Source organism: Nannospalax galili, unplaced genomic scaffold (assembly GCF_000622305.1).
Source record: "Nannospalax galili isolate Female #2095 unplaced genomic scaffold, S.galili_v1.0 scaffold1454, whole genome shotgun sequence".
NCBI lineage: Eukaryota > Metazoa > Chordata > Mammalia > Rodentia > Spalacidae > Nannospalax > Nannospalax galili.
Genome location: NW_008334056.1, coordinates 1423077 through 1437737, shown reverse-complemented (window position 1 = coordinate 1437737; position 14661 = coordinate 1423077). Strand labels below are relative to the sequence as shown.

The window sequence follows — 14661 nt, the reverse complement described above, 5'->3', positions numbered from 1 at the left end:
TATACTGAGTACAATATTGTATAACTGTATTAATTCAACTGTAAACCTAAAATTTTAGCCAATTTTGAAAGACATGCATCTTAGCTCTGGAAATTGTTATTGAACATGTCAATGTTGTTGTAATGAAATGCTTCTTCTAATTATATGGTTATTAAATAAATAATTTAGAAAAAGAAAAGTAAAGAAAGCAGATTGAGCACAGGCCAGAGGAGCAAGCCAGTAAGCAGCATTCCTCTGTGGTCTATGCTTCAGCTCCTGCCTCCAGGTTCCTTCCCTGGGCTCTTGTAAGGTGAAATAAACCTTCCCCCGACCCACTGGCTTGGGTCAGAGTGGTTTGTCACAGTAATAGGAAACTAAGACAGTCAGTCAGGACACTGGGTAGCAGTTGGCCCTGGTCATGTGCCCAGAATGCCCAGCCTTCAACCTCAAAGGCCTGGTCTTATCGAGTGTAGTAGTCTCCTGGCCAGAGCCTTCTGAATACTGCTGCTTGCCTGCCCTGGTGCAACCCCCCCACTACCCAGCCACTGCCTGAAGCTCACCTGTGCCCACTTGGTCCTAAGAGCTGCTTGCTGCTTGTCCAGAGACTGCAGACCACCTCTGACCCATGCAGACCAGCAACCTTCTCTGTCACTCAGCAGCTGCAGCTGCACCTTCTCCAGCTAGGGCTTTCCAGTCTGTCTTTGTGGACTCTTCCTCAGACCTGTGGCATCTGTGAGGTTTTCTGAGGTTGTAGTTACTCCCATGTCATAGCGGAGTATGTTTTCAGGTCATACTTCCCGTGCTCAAATCACTGTGTGGACTTGCCAGAATTGAAGCCACAGTCCAACCAAACTAAGACCCAGGGAACCAGGGCAGAAAAACAAAAGGTTTCTTTGCTGATATATAGAGATTGACCCAAGTCACCCAAGACAATGACCCTTGTTTACCTGGCCAATGAGGTTCTAATGAGTTGAACAGAGAATGCAAAGTGAGTGTGAAAAGAGTTGTAATCTGAGGACTACAGAAAGAATTTGACAGTCTGTAGGTTAAAAGAAATGGAAAAAAAGGAAGTCGAGAACACTGGGGGAATCGGAAAGTGTGTCACCAAGCGCAGAACTGACCATTTGCCGTGCCGAGAGGTGGGGGCAGCGCATCATCCCTGGACCCCCAGCACAACACTGGACCTTCATTTGTACAGGAGTTTGGATATATGGGAAGGCTGGTTCTTGCTTCAAGGCAAGCCCAGAGCACTGGAGAGTTTGTCTGCGGGAGCTCAGGATTGCAGCTTCCAGGCCCTGTGCAGAAGCCAGGCAGAGTGCTCCTCGGGTTGCTGTGTGTAGCGTGGTGATTCCAGTCTGGGTGGAGCCAGAGGCATGGGGAGCTTCAAGTCAGCTGCTCAGGTTACAAGGTTACTCTCAGATTTTGAAGAATTTTGAGAAGAGCAGAGACAAAAAGTGTTGTGGATCTTGGAAAGTTATGTCAGGGACAGTTTAGATCACAAAGTTACTGAGAGTTCCAAAAAGAAATAGGGTGGGTGGCTCAGTGGATGAGACTGCTTGCTGCTCGGGCATGGACCTGAGTTCAAATCCCCAGCACCCCTGTAAAAAGCCGGGTAGCACCCTGACTGTGGGGGATGGAGACAAAAGGATCTCTAGGGTGTGCTGGCTGGGAGCCCAGATCCAGGTTCAGCGAGAGATACTGTCACAGAGGAATGAGACAGAGTGACAGAGGAGAGGACACCCAAAGTCCTCTTCTGGCCGCCATGTCCACACACATGTGCACACACACACACACACACACACACACACACACACACATACACACCAAAAACTAAAATAAGAAATAGAGTAAATTGCAGTGCAGAAGACAGTGGGGGCTTCTAGGGTGTATCAAAGGAAGAAAGGAACGAAAGGAGGGAAGGTGGGCTGGCATAGGCTGATGCTTCGTAAGGAACATATGACTGCCACTTGACATTGATAATGAAAAGAAGCACTAAGAGGAGGGGCAACAAGACAGGCCATGGACTGAGCCTGTGTGGCTAGAAGAGAGGCCCACCGGTCATTAGAAACAGACTTGGGGCTGGAGAGATGGCTCAGCAGTTAAGAATACTGACTGTTCCTGCAGAAGACCTGGGTTCAAATCCCAGCACCCACATGGCAGCTAACAACTGTCCACAACTCCAGTTCCAGGGGATCCGACAGCCTCTTCTGACCTCCGCCGCTGGGCACTGCACAACATGGGTGTACTTATCTCCATGCAGGCAATACATGCATACACATAAAATAAAAACAATAAATAAAATATTTTTAAAAACAGACTTGATGGGGCTAGAGAGATGGCTCAGCGGTTAGGAGCACTGGTTACTCTTACAGAAGATCCTGCTTCCTGGCAGGGCCGGCTCTGACTTCCACCTTCCTCAGAAGTAATTTTCTTCTACTCTGGTTTGAGGTCTGCAGGATGCACTCTTCTGAATAATCGCTGGGTCTCAGAGTCATGGAATGTGATAGTGCTGCTCTCTGGGGACCTGGGGACTGGGAGGCTGCCTCCAGGGAAGGAGCCTGGAACATAAACGGAGACGCTTCTTACCAAAAGCATCAGGTTTGACTTTTTCAGTCAACACCTTCTATCCACAGCCAGCAGTGTGTGCAGCCATCAAGCCACCAGACTCCTGGCCTCTCTTCCAATCTCTGGACCAAGTTCAAAGGAGCGCATAGGGAACGATGGTACTGTCAGAGAGCCTTGGGCCTTTCTTGTGTCCTGGCAAGATCTAGCTAGCTTACCACCCTGAATGCAGGAAAGCATTGAGCACTCTCTCCTACAGGGAAGGGAACGTGAGAGCCCAGGCACCCTGCAGTCACCCACTTCCTACAGAGTCAAACATGTTACCATTTGAGGGCATTGCTTAGGGGTGGATTATGTGGATTAAAGTAATGTGATCAGAAATAAGACAAAAATGTATGTAGCTGACAACACACATGCACAAATACACAGGCACGCATGCATGCACACGCTCATGTAAAACAGTCCTGCTAGGAAGCTATACAGACCATGGTCCATTTAGGGGCTCCATCTATACTGTCCTTTCTGGCCCCCAATCCCATCACCTGTCCTTTGTGTGGTCTTGCCATGAGCTCAGCCTGGATCCAGTTCAGCTGAAGGACTGAGCATTAGCCCACACTAGCGATGGCCTGCAGTGTCCCTGAACTTCTGACCTCAGATCTGAACAATCCCTTGTTCTAGCTGGGCCACCTCTCCCAGAAAAGGGTTCCCTATTCCCCTGCTGTGGAGGGGGGGAGAGAGAGAGAGAGAGAAACTTTCCACATTGCTCCAAGATCCTGCACACACTAACTCTAAATTCTCCACTGTACCCTTCCTTCAATAGAAGTATTGTCCCATCCCAAAGAATGACACTTTGACAGCAACACACAGGAGCATACTATTCCAAGCTTGACAACTGTCCCCTGGTTTTTATTCCAGATCAAGCCAGCCCTAAGGAGGCAGAGGGTGGAAAGGAAAGGAAGACCCACAGTGTTTGGAGGGAGGTGGCTCAGGGATTGAGTCCTGGCTGTGACCCCCAGGGATTGAGTCCTAGCTGTGACCCTTGGGCTACATGTCCACTTTCCCCTAGGCAAAGTGGAGCTGACACTGCTTACTTTGTTGGTTTTCATGAGTTTTCACAAAACGTCTATTTCCCTCCTTCCTCTCCCCCTGCACCCCCAGCCCTCAGTCTCTCTCTGAATTCCCCAACACTTGTGTCATCGGTTTCCACAGCTTGAATAAAGCCTGAAGATTTTCCTTGAGGACTCTTGGAGGGGAAAAAACCATATATTTTGAAGGCAATGTCATAATATAATACCAGTTCTCAAAACATCCTGAGCTATGATGGCAACTTTTGTTAAAAATTGTTTAGCAATTCCAGGAAAATGACATTGAAAAGGCTAACAGGCACTCTGAATTCTCATCTGTGGAAAGAAAAAGGTCATGTGCCCAGCTAAGGACAATCATGTGGCTCCAGGCACAGAATGCGTCAGAGCCTTTGTCTTCCTACCTAACAACAGAACTAAAATAAGGAAATGGTGCTGTGAAACGTTTTCTATCTATGTAAATAAACAAGGGAAATAACAGGACTTCTAGGCACAAATGAAAAATCCAGTTGAGGGGAGAGGGGAGGGATGGCCTCAAGCAATTAAAGTCTAGTGATATTTAGTTTCAGGAATGGGCTGGATCAAAATGTCCAGGCAAACTGAACATCATGGCTCATGCCTATAATCCCAATACTCGGGAGGCTGGGGCAGGAGGATGGACCACAAGTTTGAAGCTGACCTGGGCTACATTAAGTGAGTCTCAGTCACTAGGCCCCTGTTCAGCCTGCTTTCTTATGCAACACAGGTCCTCCTGCCCAGGGGTGGCTCCACCCACAGTGGGCTGGGCCCTCCCACATCACTCATCAAGAAGATGCCCCTCAGTCATGGCCACAGGCCAGTCCAATGGAGACAATTCCCCAATTGAGGCTCCCTCAACCCAGGTGTGTCAAGTTGACACTAAAGCTATCCAGAACACTCTCTCTCTCTCTCTCTCTGTCTCTCTCTCTCTCTCTCTCTCTCTCTCTCTCTCTCTCTCTTTCTCTCATGTGTGCACTCTCTCTTTCCATTTCTCTCTCCCTCCCAGAGTATGCTATTAAGACCCTAAGATTCTAGTCCTCACAGTTAAGAAAAGACATCTTTACTTCCCACCAGTTCCAGCCAAACTCCAAGATTCCCTCTGCTATATGTGACCACCCATGAGCGAGTCAATGAAACCCAGCAGATAGGAGGCTATGACTGGAAAGGTTCATATGCCCCACCCTGGACTTGTAAAGCTGGGACCAGCTTCCTCCAAACATAATGGCAAAAAAAGAAAACATGGGTGGTGTTCCCTGAATGGATGCTCCTTCTTTAAGAATATAGAGAGTTGTGACAACACAGAGTATGTAAGCTAGAATAGCCCACAGGAGTTTAAACAAAATAGTTTATTTCACTCTCGTTTTCAAGAAACCCATTAGTGTTCAGATCAAACTGTTAAGGTGCTCAAAGGAATTCCAGTTGCAGGCTCAACCATGTGTCACCGCCTCCGGTGCGGTTCTCCAGTGTTCCAAATGGATGCTGCTGGTCCGTCCGTTGCATCTTCATTCTACCCAATAGTGTATAAGAAATGCAGTCCTTTCCAGATATGGTTAATCCCACCACTCCAAAGGCAGAGGCGGGTGTGTATCTCTGTGAATTTGAGGTCAGCCTGGTCTACATAGTGAGTTCCAGGCCAGTCAGCACTGCATAACGGGATCCTGTCTCAAAAAAGAAAGAAAAATGGAAAGAAGAAAAGAGAGGGGTGGGGAATGAATACATATCTTTGTGAGATCTGTTAGAAATGCAGATCACCCAACATCACTACCGCTTACATCCAGTGAGAAGTAGTCATTAGGTGCGTCCAGCTGTTCCCCAGGGTTCTGGTTCCTCCAAGGGCTGGGCCTGCTGCGGAGGACTAACTGCCTGCTGCAGTTAGGCCCAGAAGGAAGGGCTGTGGCATCATCTTGTGACAGAAGCCCAACTGTCCAGGAACCCGCAGCGTTGGAGGGTGTGGAGAATGTGCGGAGGCTGGTGTGGAGGAAAAAGATGGCCCGGCATCTCACCCCTGGGGGGGCAGGGGTGGGGCATTTACCAACCCGAAGGAGACTGCCGGCCAAGACGGAGGGCGAATGCTAGTGCTGACTATGGACCAGCAGCAGAACGATGCGGTATGGTGCGCTCTAGGCACTGCAAGTTCCTTTTGTTGTAAGTCACTCCCCTCCCCGCGACGATAATAATAAAGGCACATATGGATATGTTATATGGCATGCCTGATAGCACAAGAGACCCAGAGAGAACTCTGGAGACATCATCCATGAAAGAAACTGGCAAATGTGGCCTTTATCGTGGGCCACCAAGTACCAGATCAAAATTTGAGATGCTGGGGGCTGGAGAGATGGCTCAGCAGTTAAGACCACTGGCTGCTATTGTAGGGAACCCAGGTTTGGTTCCCAGCCCCCACCTGGCAGCTAACATCCATCTGTAACTCCAGTTCCAGGGGAATCCAATGCCCTCTTCTGACCTCCACGAGCAGCACACGACACAAGTGCACTTACACACATGCAGGCGATACACTCATACACATAAAATAAAAATAAACAAATACAATGTTTTTTAAATCGAGATCCAGTATTACTACTGAATGAAGAAGATGAACCCTGGGGCCAAGAGACCGGAAGTCTTCACCACAGGGGTTTACATAAATATGATTCAAGAGAAGCTAATAAAATGGTGGGCTTGGCTTCATAATTCTGGAACTCTAAGCAGCCGTAATTCAAACTACTCCTCATGATAGCACCACCACTTAGGGACTCAGTAATCTAGGAGGATGCTAAATATTAATCGAAGTTTAGTAGTACAGGCAGGTACTTCCACGCCACTGCTGGCCTGATCATCGCTAAGCTAATGCTAAATAACAATCAAAGTGGAACTAAGGCAGCCAGAGGCGTCACACCCCTCACTTACATTGCATCGGACACTCACCAGGGACATGACCTGACATTGGGAGTTCATGCTCAGAGTAAGTTCATGATAGCAACAAGTCATTTACATGACAACTTTGAGAAGCAAATGTGATTCCTGTGCTGTTATTAAGGAATGAGCCTCAAAGCCAAGACATGGAGCACTGAGGACCTGTACACAGTGGGCAGAATAAAGTGAGGAGCTTTGTTTCTAAGACTCCCCAGTATGGCTCTGTTCTCCATGTCCTAGCTCTCCTCCTAGAAATTCCAGCCAGCCAGCTACATCACTGTGTGTCCACTCTCGGCACAGTCCTCAGTCTCCCCCAGAGAGCATCTGGCATACACAGCATCAAAACGGGAGGCGCTGTCTCAAACAAGATTGAAGGACCAAGGTCGTCCTCTGACTTCTACACACGAGCCGCAGTTTGCGCCTACGCTCAAACACATGAACACATGCAAAGAAGAGTTTTTAAGCATAGAAATGGAAGGGAAATGGAAGCCCCTTCCTTTTAAAGGTGATGGTCGGAACTGTGTATTCACCACTACTGAGACCCCCACCAAGCAGAACCCAGCCTCATGACCACCAAGCTGAGCCCAGGGAAGCAAGCACTAGATTCTAATGGGCCTCTAGGCTCAAAGATGGAGAAGGGCTCTCCATTATGACAGAACAGGCAGTCGAACGGAAGTGCTGGCCAGTCTGTCTTGTGAGGCACATAGGAAGTGAAATCGTGCTCACCTCTGATTCTGTCAAGGAGCCAGGTGTCTGGGACGTCCACACACAGTTTACTAGGTATCAAGAATCCTCTGCTGTTCTGGAATTGGGATCTGAAAAGTAAGTCAAAATTAGCTTTGGAAAGTTTTTTAAAAGCTGAAGAGAATCTTCCTTTAGGAAATGCATGTGAACTATCTTTAGTCCAGTATTTACTTACTTTGGAGGTCATGGGAGCCCTTGTGGTGGGATTAGTGTTCTTATAAGAAGAGACCAGGGAACTTACCTGCAGAACAGTCCCTCAGTCTCCACTGCATCTTCAATGGCTGTAATCCAGAAAGTGGGTCTTCACCAGCACCTGAGAATGCTAACACCTGAACCTCACACCTACTAGCTCCTTCACTCTGAGAAAACACATTTCTTTTGTTGCAGCCCATCTAGTGTATAGCCCTCACAATGCCAACCCAAGCCGAGACACAGGCACAATTCCTTGTCCTCATGACAGTATGCAGAACTGCCCTCAAGAACCCTAAGGCTCAGTTGTGAATATTCATGGCCAAATGACTAGGAACAGAGGAGAGGACTATGCACCACTGAGAGCTTGCAGGGAGAAACATTTAAACTTCCTTCCCCAACATGGACAGACTAAGACACAGGAGCTCTGCGCCCAGTACAAGGACTATGCTTGTTTCTTGATGACAGAAAGACGTGCATTTGAAAGCAATGTGAATTTCTATTCCAATTCCAAGTCCTTGTTTTTCAGCCCGTCAAGAACAGGCTCACTGATTCTCCTTTTCCTTCCTGCCTCCTTCCTTTTTCCTTTCCTGTCTCACTCTGTGTGTAGTTGAGTATATGCATGCATGTGTGCATGCCCTAACCTGCTTCAAGTTCTTGGGACAGGTTGACCCAGGAGTCCCAGTGTCCTGAGTGTCCAACAGTCCTGCCATGCTGACCTCGGTGGTTTCAGTACCACGGACAGCACCTTGTCTGGCCCTTTGCATTTGTCCCTGTACCTGCCTGAATGTCATCAGATCTCCCCCAGTCACAGCTAAGACAGATCTCACACAAACCACTCCAAGGAAGTCAGCAGTAGTAACAAGAACGGTGATGCCTGAGTTTCATTGAGCATTTAATAGATGCTATGAGTGTTTAATCATTCAATACCCATAACAACCCTAAGATAAAAAATTTTATTATCTCCATTTTACGAGAGGCTAAGCAGCTTGTCCAATTCAGGAGGAAGTCAAGTGGTTTTCTTCAAGGTCACATGGGTAATAAGACTCAGAAGCATAGGGTTGGAGACACCACTCAATGCTTAAGGACCCATTTGGTTCCCAGCACCAGGGAATCTGACAGCCTCTTCTGGCCTCCCCATGTCCCACTCTCATCTGCACATTCTCGCACACACATAAAATAAAACTTTTCTAAAAATAATCAGCAGTGTAGGTACTGTACACCTGCAATCTCAGCACTTGGGAGACAGGAGAAGGTGGATCTATGTGCATTTGAGGCCATCCTGGTCCACATAGCAAGTCCCAGGCCAGTCAGGATTAAACAGGGAGACCCTGTCTCAAAAAAAAAAAAGAATCAGAGGCAGAATTTGCTTTAGCATCTCTGCTTACATAACTGTTTTCTGAAATTATTTTTCCTCATGGTTGAGGATTTGGCTTAGTGAGAAAGTGCTTTCCTAGCTAGCACGAGACACTGGGTTCAGGCCTCAGGTCAGGGGGGAAAAAGACAAAATTGCCAAAAAGCAAACAAACATTTCCCCCCTTTGGGGGACTGGAGTGATGGCTCAGCAGTTAAGAGCAGAGACTGCTGTTGAAGAGGATCTGGGTTCGATTCCCAACACCCACATGGTGGCTAACAAACATCTGTAACTCCAGTTCCAGGGGATCTGACGCCCTCTTCTGGCCCCCACGGGCACTTCACGACAAGGGTGCACTTACATACATCCAAGCAATACACTCGTACACATAAACATGATAAATCAAGTATTTAAAACATGTACTCTGGATGGTTTTTCTGTGATAAAGCACTGCTTTCCAGAAATGCTATTAGAGGGTGTCTGTTGCACCATAAAACAATGCCAGTAGATAACCTGTGGGGTATCTGTAGAGCCATGTGTGGCTGAAACAAGGCACCCCAGGGCCTCCGATCTTCGCCCAGGAGTGCTGGAGTCATGGCCTGAGCTGAGGACAAGAAAGGGAAACGATGTTTAAGGGAAACCGATGTTTTTCAGATACTTTTTAGGCAATTATGCAATATTTTGAAATTGTATGATCACTTTTAAAAATCAAGTTTATTATAGTTTAGCCATTTATATATGTACACGCTCAAGAGAAAATGAACCCAAAAGGGAAGACTTGTTCATTTCCCCAATATCCAAGCTACCTCACCTCTGCTCCATCTTTGCTGCAACTCCAGTATCAACTTGCAATCTACTTGTGCACCACTAGGTGGTACTAGGTGTATTTTATTGAGAGGAGAGAGAGAGAGAGAGAGAGAGAGAGAGAGAGAGAGAGAGAGAGAGAGAGAGAAACAGAGAGAGAGAGAGAGAGAAACAGAGAGACACAGAGAGACAGAGACAGGGAGAGACAGACAGAGACACAGAGACAGAGACAGAGGCAGAGAGAGACAGGCAGAGAGACACAGAGACAGAGACAGAGAGACACAGAGAGACAGAGACACACAGAGAGAGAAATATGAATATGAATGTCCTTTATATTTAAATGGGCTTGTGGGAAAATCTGCAAGTGATGGAAAGCTTCTAAAACCAGATTTGGGGCTTATAACTTTAAATCACAAATTTACTAAAAAGATCTTGAGTTAATCTCAGTAGAGTTACGAAGAGAAAAAGCTAAAATAAATTTTCCCTTCACAGAAAATCTTGAGAATTCATATATTTTGTTCATTCATACATTTGTTTTGTGTGAGCTGGCATTTTACAGCTTTATAAAATCTGGCCACACTCACACCACGATATGTTTTCTCCTTTCAGACATGCCTTGCAACATCAGAAAATCACCATCATGTCACAAGAAGAAGCAGTATAGTTCAGCGCAAATTATAACGCTTCTTTCTGGGCTAAGTAATACTTCCAGAGAGAAACAAACCATCTTTACCATGTACTGTATATCTTTGTGAATTCCAAGAGCCTATAAACCTCTAGGTTTCATTTGAATGCCATTTGGGGCATCTAATTCAATTACAGACGTTTCCCTACTATGATGGCATATTGAATAGGATCTTCTCACTGATCCAAGAATTCCTTGTCAAAATTAGGAGCAAATCTAAAACCTAGGCTGCACTTCTTCAGAGAAACAACCTATCCTGGTTTGCTTTCTGTGACTGTGATAAAACACTGACCAAAATCGATTTGAGAAAGAAACGGTTTGTTTTAGCTAACAGATTATAGTCCATCACTTTGGGAAATCAAGGCAGAAGCATAACCAAAACCCACAGAGGGGCGATGCTTACCTGCTTGCTTTCCCCGCTTGCTCAGCGACATTTCTTTTCTTTTTTTCTTTCTTTTTTTGGGGGGGTTCTTTTTGAGACAGGGTCTCCCTGTAGCCCCATCTGTCCTGGAACTCACTATGTAGACCAGGCTGGCCTTGAACGCACAAAGATCCACCTGCCTCTGCCTCCCGAGTGCTGGGATTAAAGGCGTGCACCACCATGCCCGGCTTTTCTTTTCTTTTCTTTCTTTTTTTTTGACTTTATTTTTATTTATTTAATAACCACATGATTAGAAGAAGCATTTCATTACAGCTTTAACATGTTCAGTAACAATTTCCGGAGCAAGGATACATCTCTTACAAAAGTGGCTGTAAATTTTTAGGTTCACAGTTATACAATAGTGAACTCAGTATAAACCCTATAAGACATAAGATTGAATGAGGTTTTAACCTTCAAAAAAGATCTCCATTTAATTTTAAAATATACTGTCTCCTACAATAAGATTACTAGTCATAATTGGTTGCTTGGATCCACTTGGATCCTTGGCACCGGTGTATGTTTATAAAGTCATCAGGTAGATTTCATTGGTAATGTTTATCACCTCTACTAATTAACATGACGTAAATTTTTATGCTTCCTCCACAAATATAATTCATTTATTTAGTTGTTAATTTTTTTGTGTGTATCTCATACAGAACATCCCAAACAATCTTACTCATCTATACACCCACTTCCCAAATGGCACCCTCCCATAGCCTCCCTCTCCCCCACTGGAGCCCATACACTCTGTCATCTCTGTTACTGTCCACTGTGTTGTCAGCACCCCAGCCATTTCCCAGTGTTTGTCCGTCTGCTGAATCTATTCAGCCTATCTAGAGATCCTTGTTTTAGGAAGATCAGCTCTTCCTCATCTAGCAGCAATCAGTTGTCAACATTCCTTTAGATAAGACTGGGGTCTGCTGTTCATTTTCCCAGTTCTATGCTGAGTTACTGCCTGGGAGTCTCCTGGGCTACCCTGGCCAACACCTCAAAGGAAGGTATCTCCTATCTGGCATTGTTTCTTGTTATGTAGCCTTTAGCTATGCATATGGACTCTTAAGAAATTATATTGACCCCTTTAATCATTGGTTATACTTTCCTTTTGGGTATTTAAGACCCTACAGTTGGCCCAAATAAACCAATTTATTTTTACTCTTAAGGTCATTTGAGGATCTGTTCCTCAGGAGTAACATGGGCTTGGGAGGAGCCCCTGGCTCCTTTCTTTTACCAGTTCTGCCTATGTGAAGATAAGTTAAAGGTCCTATTCAACCACAGCTGGCTTCACTTGGAAGCAGGGCAAAAATAGTCCCTCTCTGTTGACCATCCTCTTTGTAGACTGGACGCTAGTTCAAGTCCATTTGCTGGGGTCTCCACGGCCTCCTTGATCAAGAGGACAGATGACTCACCACAGTTACAGGACATTTTGAGAGATGTTCCATAGTCCCCTGGAACTTAGTCAACCTAGGAGGACAAGGAGCAAAAACTGTCCTTTATGTCCCTCTGACCAAATTAGTATAGACCTCAAAATATGGCTATTAAACATCCAAGAAGGTTAGTTCACTAGTCTGATACTTTTAATTACCATGTGCCATGTAGATAAAGCTTGGGCAAAGACCAAACATTCTCAGATAAACCTTGCCTAGACAAATATTATATTCCTTGATCTAGTTGTATGTATAATTTATCAGTAGGTTGTTGGAATAATACGGTTCCTTTTTTTAAAACTAGCTAGGCATTATTTATCTCTCTCATTGTCTAACCCTTCCACCATGGTTTCCCCATTTAAGGTGCCCCCGTTTTTTCCATTTCTACCTTAACAATACCCTTCTCCTACTGTCCTACCTCTCTTGAGCTCCTTCTTTCCCTTTATCCCTTAGGTTCCTTGTATACCCTACCCTCCCCCCTCCCTTAAACTAACCCAATTTTTATCCATATCTCCCTTATTAAGGCCTGTTTCCTACTGTTCTTCTCTTTCAGGTTCTTTCTTTTCTTTTACCTCCCTGTTTCCTTTCCATTATCCTGGTTCCTGTAGTTATGTCTGGATACATACTCACTGATCAGGGTTTGGTTCTAGGATCCACATATGAGAAAGAACATATGTCGTTTTGGGGGGTGTTTTTTTTCTGAGTCTGTGTTACTTCATTTAGTATAACAGTATCTAGTTCCATCCATTTACCTGCAAATTTCATGATTTCATCTTTCTTTACTGCTGAGTAAAACTCCATTGTATAAATGAACCACCTTTTCGTTATCCACTAGTTGGTTGAGGGATACTTAGGTTGCTTCTATCTCTTAGCTATAGTGAAAAGAGCAGCAACAATCATGGATGTACAAGTGTCTCTGCAATAGGATGAGTTCTTTGGGTATATGCCAAGGAGTGGTATAACTGGGTCAAATGGTAGGTTCATTTATAGTTTTGTAAGAATTCTCCACACTGCTTTCCATAGGGGTTGAACAAGTTTGCAGCCCCACGAGCAGTGGATGAGTGTTCCCCTTTCCCCACATCCTCTCCAACATTTGGCATCATTTGTTCTCTTGATCTTAGTCGGTCTGACTGGGGTAAGATGAAATCTTAAAGTGGTTTTAATTTGTATTTCCCTAATTACTAGTGATGTTGAACACCTTTTAAGATGCTTCTTAGCCATCTTTATTTTGTCTGTTGAGAACTCTCTGTTCAGCTCCTTAGCTTTTAATTGGGTTACTTCCTGTCTTGAGTCTCTGTTTTTTGAATTCGTTATATATTCTGGATGTAAACCTCTGTCAGATGTGTCACTGGTGAAGATTTTCTTCCATTCTATGGGTTTTCTGTTTGCTTCCTTGGTTCTCTCCTTTGATGTACAGAAGCTTTTTAGTTTAATGAGGTCCCACTTGTTAATTCTTGCCCTTGTTTCCTGGCCTATTGGTGTCCAGTTTAGAAAATCCTTTCCTACACCTATATCTTGTAGGTTTTTCCCAATGTTTTCTTTGCCAATGTTTTCTTCTAACAGTTTCAGAGTTTCAGGCTTCACACTGAGGACTTTGATCAATCTGGAGTTGACTTTTGTGCAGGGTGAAAGATAGGGGTTTAGTTTCATTCTTCCACAGGTGGAGATCCAGTTTTGCCAGCACCATTTACTGAACATGCTGTCTTTCCTCCAGTGAACATTCTGAGGCCCTTTGTCAAATATCAGGTGGCTGAAATTGCATTTACTCATATTTGGGTCTTCAATTTTGTTTCATTGATCTATGGGTCTATTTTTGTCCCAGTACCATGTTGTTTTTATGACTATATCTCTGTAATACACTTTAAAATCTGGTATAGTAATCCCCAGGCATTGCTCTTAGTGCTCAGGGTTGCTTTGGCTATCCAAGGTCTTTTGTGCTTCCATATGAATCTTAGGACGATTTTTTCCAATTCTGTGAAAAATGTCATGGGGATTTTGATTGGCATTGCATTGAATCTATATATGACTCTTGGTATGATGGTCATTTTCACAATATTAATTCTTCCAATCCATGAGCATGGGAGGTCCTTCCATCTTGGTAAGATCAAGGTTAAAAGTAGGGGCACTGATGTCAGTGGAACTTATATGAGAATTCTGCCACTGCCACAGATTTGTGACATGGCCAGAGGACTTGATTCCTGTTAATATTACTTCTCAGATATAAATAGGGATAATGTTTTCCTTTTGTGGGTGTTAAAAAATGAAGTAAGGGACTTTTGTAGATTAATTTTGTAACCTGCCACTTTACTAAACATGTTAATAGTTTCTAGGAGTTTTCTGGTAGAATTTTTGGCGTCCCTTAGATATAATATCCTATCATCTGCAAAAAGGGGTAATTTGATCTTTTCTTTTCCAATTATTACTCCTTTAATTTCCTGCTCTTGTCTTATTGCTCTTCCAAGAGTTTCAATCACTATGTCAAAGAGAAG

General features: G+C 44.7%; 1 long non-coding RNA gene across 1 annotated transcript in view; it reads right to left on the bottom strand.

Moving 5' to 3' along the window:
* Positions 1–7287: 7287 nt before the first annotated feature.
* LOC115069599 overlaps positions 7288–14661 on the bottom strand; it is a 23865-nt gene continuing 16491 nt past the window's right edge. Inside the window, exon 4 of the long non-coding RNA XR_003848851.1 lies at positions 7288–7366. This is a non-coding gene — a long non-coding RNA (uncharacterized LOC115069599). The remainder of the gene's footprint in view (positions 7367–14661) is intronic.